The sequence below is a fragment of the Austrofundulus limnaeus genome, unplaced genomic scaffold (assembly GCF_001266775.1).
Source record: "Austrofundulus limnaeus strain Quisiro unplaced genomic scaffold, Austrofundulus_limnaeus-1.0 Scaffold117, whole genome shotgun sequence".
In the NCBI taxonomy this organism is placed as follows: Eukaryota; Metazoa; Chordata; class Actinopteri; order Cyprinodontiformes; family Rivulidae; genus Austrofundulus; species Austrofundulus limnaeus.
Window position 1 is genome coordinate 786,805 of NW_013952519.1, and position 5,817 is coordinate 792,621.

At 37.0% G+C, this 5,817-nt stretch overlaps 1 protein-coding gene across 1 annotated transcript in view; it reads left to right on the forward strand.

Annotated features, from left to right (window-relative positions):
* The window catches only part of cnot6l (CCR4-NOT transcription complex, subunit 6-like), a gene marked incomplete in the record, with an annotated part of 14,121 nt that extends 13,108 nt beyond the window's left edge, over nt 1-1,013 (forward strand). Inside the window, 1 exon segment of the mRNA XM_014014603.1 lies at nt 1-1,013.
* Between the last annotated feature and the right edge of the window lie 4,804 nt (nt 1,014-5,817).

The window sequence follows — 5,817 nt, forward strand, 5'->3', positions numbered from 1 at the left end:
GTTTTATTGCTCCTTTTCATATTTTTGCACACTGAATGTTTCTCCCCTTTTTTTTTTATTTCCTGCCCCTTTTTTGAAAAAGCTGAAAACCAAATGTTGGGGTGAAATTGTTTAATCTCCAAATTTATGCTTATTTTTGCCTTAATTGTGACGACAAACTAAAAACAGCTGTTTTAGGAGAAATTTACCACATCAGTCAACGGTCGAGCTTTTTTTTTCCTTTTCTGCTTCGCACATTTATTAAATAAATAATTCTAGATATTATTACTGCACCATAAATCACCATTTATAAAGTTTAAACTTAACTTAAAACCACAAATCACACTACAAACAGCCGAAGTTAAAACAATATCTATATGTGGGGAAAAGAGTTTTTAAGGGTAAAAGTTGTTGTTTTTAAAGGCAGAATATGTAATGGTAATTATCAGTTTGAATAAAGATGATGGTTTATTTGAGGAGGAGGTTTCACAGTAACGTCTGGCTGCAGATCTTTTCTTTCGGGTTTAATTTGTCACTTTATCGTCTGGTCGACCTCAACCTGAACGCTGCCTCACCGAGCCGCTTCGTTCACCTCCTTTAAATCTATTTCTGTCTAACTTTACCTCACTGCTTTGTTTTTGTTTTTACTCAAAGACGCGTCTTTGTGAGTTCCCTGCAGCTTTGTGACTCGGCGGAGAAAAGGTCAGGTTAGCGAGTGGCGTCTGCGTTTAGCCAAATCTGTGGTCAAATTAGCTCGTTTCATTTTGGTTTGCGCAGAAATAAAGAACATTTCAGGGTATTTACAGACGATTATCAAAGAAAGTCAACAAAAACGTTAGTATAATGTGTGTTTTAGGTGTTTGTTTACCAATGCCAGGGCGGGGAGGACATGTTTAACATCGAACTGCCGCACACCTCAGGGCTCTGCAGGACCTCATTAAAGACTCACGTCTGGATAAACGGGAAGCTCTTTTCTTTAGAAGCACAAGTATTTTATTATATTTGTTAAAGTTTCACGTTATTTGATTTTTTTTAAATAAAAACTACCGATGCACTTCTGCTGCTTTGCCAAAAAAAAAGAAAAAGTGAAGTCACCCAGAACCTTAAAATTTGTTAAATTTTCAAACCGGTGCAAAAAGGATAAAAAATTTTGAGTCTTTAAAGTATTTTTCTGTTTAGTTATAAGACAGTGTATGTTTTGTATCTTTGGCGCCAACAGGAAAGTAAAAAATAGAAACTGAGTGTTGTGTTTTTAATAAATGATGAAATAAAGGTCAGATCGAATCAAATGGAAGTCAAAGTTACAAACATGTTTTCTTAAAACGGACATTTAAATCCAGGATATTCTGCTTTGTTTCTGTTTGTTCTTCCCCACATGTCCTCTGAAAACTTTCAGCAGATTCAACTATTTTTCTGCACACTTTTAAAACGAGAAGCCATCATTCTGAGTCAGATTAAATAATCTGGTCTTCACTCGTCACGAACCTCACGGCAGCTTCAAACTGATGATGGGGGCGGGGCTTTCCTTCACATATTTTAGATTTGTTTTCCTCACGAATCAGAAATGTGGTTGCTGTTGCACATTTTGTTTTTGCTCCCGTCGAGACCAAAAATGTCCGTTTAGTTTTTTGTTTTGTTTTTAAAACTTCGGGCGTTTTCTGTCTCTAGCCTTTCCACTGCTGGTACTTTGTACTTCAGTATTACTGCGTATTTTGGAGGGAGAAACATAAAATGTAAGTTTGAAACTGTTCTGGATGGTTTTTTTATTCCTCCCCTGCACATGAAAAAGCCGTCACGCAGATTTATGACGGCGTTTCATCTAAATATTTCTGCTTCATCCTCACCTCTAACATCAGCCACCTTTTTTACAGTTTTTACGCTCATTATGGATGAACGTCAGGTGATTTTAAAGCTTTTAATGGGTTTGTTTGAACTCTTAGAGGAGTTGTAGCACGTATAAAGAGAAGAAGACTATTTTAGTTCACACTGGTTTAACATGTCGTCTTTTAGCAAGCTGCACCTGGAGAACGGACCTTCTGAGTCCTTTAATAAGCTGGGTTTTTGTCCACTTTTCTTCTTCTCCAGTCCTGATGTTTGTGTCCAAGTTTCAACCGTCCAGCTGCTGATTTACGGTGAAGTTTCATCACCACAGCATGACGCCGCCACCGCTGTGCTCCACACTGCCCTCTGAAGTTTGACTCCTCCAAACAAACTTCTTCGTCTCGTTTTGATCGTAAAGCCTTTCTCCAGGAGGAGTCTGGCTTTTGGAGGCGGAGCTTCTTTCTTAGTGGACGGGGGGACGCCCGTGTCCCAGTAGTTTCCGAACATGGCGGGTTTGAGACTCCATTGTTCTTGAACATTTAGAATTAATTTGTTTTTTAGATATCGTTAAACATTTATTTCCTGGTGTTTCTTGACCTCGTTTCATTGCTCCACCCTGATAAAAATGGTTCAAACCAACGATTAAAAGCCCAAAATGATCCTGACGTTCACTCATGATGATTTAATAAGAACTTCAGTCCACAACTGTACAAGTAAGCCATAATTTTTACCTGGTTTGTTTATTTTTCTACCAACAACGTGCCTAGTTTGTACAGTTTCTCCAACAGCAGCACTGCCCACGAGACTCCCGTCTTAATCCAGCTTTGTTCACATCTGCGGAGCCCTGCGTTAATCCAGCCTCTGGTTTTAACACCCAGATCAATTCTCATTCATAACGTTACATCATTAATGTTTTTGTTTCGACAGCGATCACTGCGTTCAACTCCTGAATGTAAAACTCATGTTTCTGCTGATGTTTGGGTTTATTTTTCTTTATCTTCTTTGTTCAAACATTTTTTTTTTTTTTTAATTGGCTCCCAGGAGCTCCTTAGTCTTGTTTGGCCAATAAAAGGTTCTGTTTAAAAAAATACAGGGTTTCCACCAAAATTATAATTTTTTTTTTTTTGAAAATGTTACTGAGTTTAAATTAAAACTGCAAAAAATGTGTAATAACCTGTATGTGGGGCAGGGGGAAAAAGGCACAATTTTAACATTTAAAACTTGTTTTTTGTGCCCTGAATACATTGTTTTAGTTTTCCTATGCAGTATATTACAGCAGTGACTCATTTTTAAATTAAATCAATTCACAATGTCGCATTTATTTAAGAAAATGTGGAACATCTAAAGAATAAGGGGCTGTTATTTCTGGATGATTTGAACAATAAAGGTATTTTCAGTAAAAGATCTGTTGTGGGTTTTTATTACCAGCAAAGATTAACTGATTATGTCTAAAACTAGTTTTAAAAAGTTGCTTTAAATGGTTTAAACAATGATGCTGCTAGAGGAATTTAAAGTTTTGTTTGATTTACGCAACAGCTTTCACTTGATCCAGGATTGTGTTTTATTTTGCTGATTAGGAAATATTTTAAAATTGTCTAGGTTTTATTTTTATTTTGAAACTACACAGTTCTTGTTTTTCTGAAGTCCTCCGCCGAGCTGTACGTGGAACCAGGGTGTTATTCTATGTTAACCTCCTGACCCCCAAGCTTCTCGTTTCTCTTACTACCTCCGTCCTCACCCAGCTACCAGCCCAGTTCCAATGAATGTGTGTGAAACAGAAACAATACAGTGATTTGTAAATGCTTTTCAACCTATGTTCAGTTGAACACAGTAAGAGAGCGTCCAGGAAAGGCTCAGTTCACAAGCAAGGATGGGGCGAGTCCACGTTTCAAATCGTTTTTTTGGAAATCATGGATGTGTTGTCCTCCGGGACAAAGATGAAAAGAACTGTCCGGATTGTTATCAGCGCAAAGTTCAAGAGTCAGCCTCGCTGGTGGTATGGGGGTGTATTAGTCAGTGTTGTACAAGGTACCTTAAAGTTATACTTGAGTAAAAGTACAAATATCTTATCATGAAATTACTTCTCTAAAAATATTAATTGAGTAAAAGTCTTAAAGTGTGTGATTTTTTTGTACTTCAGTATCAAAAGWAAATTTCTGACATAAAATGTAAATTAAAAGTAATTAAAAGTAAAAGTATTGTGTAAAAATTAGTGTTTTTTATCTTTTTTTGCCACTTCAGTAGAAAGCAGAACTGAATATCTGAATATTAGGATCTTAGCTTCTTCGTCATCAGTGGCTTTTTTTAAGGAGAAAAAGAAAGAGAAAAGGAAAAAGTGAATGTTAACGAGAGAGTGCAAGAGAGATTAGAAGAAATGTGAAATATGTATTTAAAAAAAAACAAGACAGCACACCTGACATCTTGGCTCCACACATACAAAAACTAAGATAACAACACCACAGCAACAAAAATGCATAACTATGTAATTACAATGATTATAGCCTTGCTGAAAGCCACACACACACACACACACACACATATATATATATATGTAAACATACCCATACCTACATATCCATACACATTCATATATACACATGCACATACCATTTAGTCAGTGTTGTATAAAGTACCTCAAAGTTATACTTGAGTAAAACTATAAATACCTTATCATGAAATTACTTCTCCTCTAAAAATATTGAGTAAAAGTCTTAAAGTGTTTGATTTTTTTGTACTTCAGCATCAAAAGTTAATTTCTGACATAAAATGTACTTAAGTATTAAAAATAAAAATATTGAGTAGAAATGAGTGGTTAGGTTAACCAAGAGGACATTTATTGAGGTGTGACCGCCAAAAATTTTATTTTTTTTCTAAAGGTGTGCAGCTGTGGATTGTGTACAATTTGTATCAGAATGGTATATATTTATACTTCTCATCCAACTACAATTAAATTCACTCGATCCAGGAGGCACAGTTTATCAGGAGGATTTTTTTAAAACAACAATAAGCTGAAATGAAGTAAAAGTAACGACTTTCTACTTCTTACCTTGTTTAAAAATGTAAGAAGTAGAAGTCAAAAGTACGCTGAAAAATTATTACTCAAGTAAAATACAATTAACCAAAATTTCTATTTAAGTACAGTAACAAAGTATTTGTACTTAGTTATTTTACAACTCTGGTATTGGTGCCTATGGGTAACTGTCACATCTGTGAAGGCTCCATTAATGCTGAAAGCTACACTCAGGTTTAGGAGCAACATCTGCTGCCATCCAACCCAAAACCTTTTCAGGGACGTTCTGCTGATTTCAGCAAGACAATGAAGACACATTCTGCATGTGTTCCAACAGCGTGGCTTTGTATAAAGAGTGCAGGTACTGGACTGGCCTGCCTGCAGTCCATACCCCCATCTCCCTTTGAAAACGTGTGGAGCATTATGAAGAGACCCCCGGACCGTTGAGCAACTTGAGTTGTTCATCAAGCAAGAATGAAAGAATTCCACCTAAAGCTTCAACAATCACTAAACTGACAAGTCCTGACCTGTAGGTGAGTGTAAACTATAGAGTCCTGACCTGTAGGTGAGTGTAAACTATAGAGTCCTGACCTGTAGATGAGTGTAAACTATAGAGTCCTGACCTGTAGATGAGTGTAAGCTATAGAGTCCTGACCTGTAGATGAGTGTAAACTATAGAGTTTTGACCTGTAGATGAGTGTAAACTGCAGTCCTGACCTGTAGATGAGTGTAAACTGCAGTCCTGACCTGTAGATGAGTGTAAACTATAGAGTCCTGACCTGTAGATGAGTGTAAACTGCAGTCCTGACCTGTAGATGAGTGTAAACTGCAGTCCTGGCCTGTAGATGAGTGTAAACTGCAGTCCTGACCTGTAGATGAGTGTAAACTGCAGTCCTGACCTGTAGGTGAGTGTAAACTGCAGTCCTGACCTGTAGATGAGTGTAAACTGCAGTCCTGACCTGTAGGTGAGTGTAAACTGCAGTCCTGACCTGTAGGTGAGTGTAAAC